This window comes from Dendroctonus ponderosae, unplaced genomic scaffold, assembly GCF_020466585.1.
Source record: "Dendroctonus ponderosae isolate FM_Combo_2020 unplaced genomic scaffold, Dpon_F_20191213v2 Dpon_F_20191213_2, whole genome shotgun sequence".
Lineage (NCBI taxonomy): Eukaryota > Metazoa > Arthropoda > Insecta > Coleoptera > Curculionidae > Dendroctonus > Dendroctonus ponderosae.
Genome location: NW_026018165.1, coordinates 12,859,211 through 12,859,567, shown reverse-complemented (window position 1 = coordinate 12,859,567; position 357 = coordinate 12,859,211).

Genomic DNA, 357 nt, shown 5'->3' with positions numbered 1-357 from the left:
AGCTGGCAACAGTGCTTGCAGGGACTGCGTGTTCACCATAGAGAAAGTAAAATAATTAATAATAATAGATAGTAAAATAATTATTTTACTTTCTCTATGGTGTTCACGGGCATTCCCTATCATTCAAGAATACTATTTTTTTACACTAGGGATTGTGAGCGAGGAGCGACTCCCTGTGATGCTCCCGGGGATACACCCTTCTCTCAAAGTCAAGAATAGACACACAGAACATACTCACAGAACAGGGGGAATATTTTGTGATGACACTAATGATGCGAATAAAGATGCCTATCCATAGACCATCAGCTCTTGCACACAGAACATCTACCCAGACAAGGGCGGATCCAAGGGGGGGGG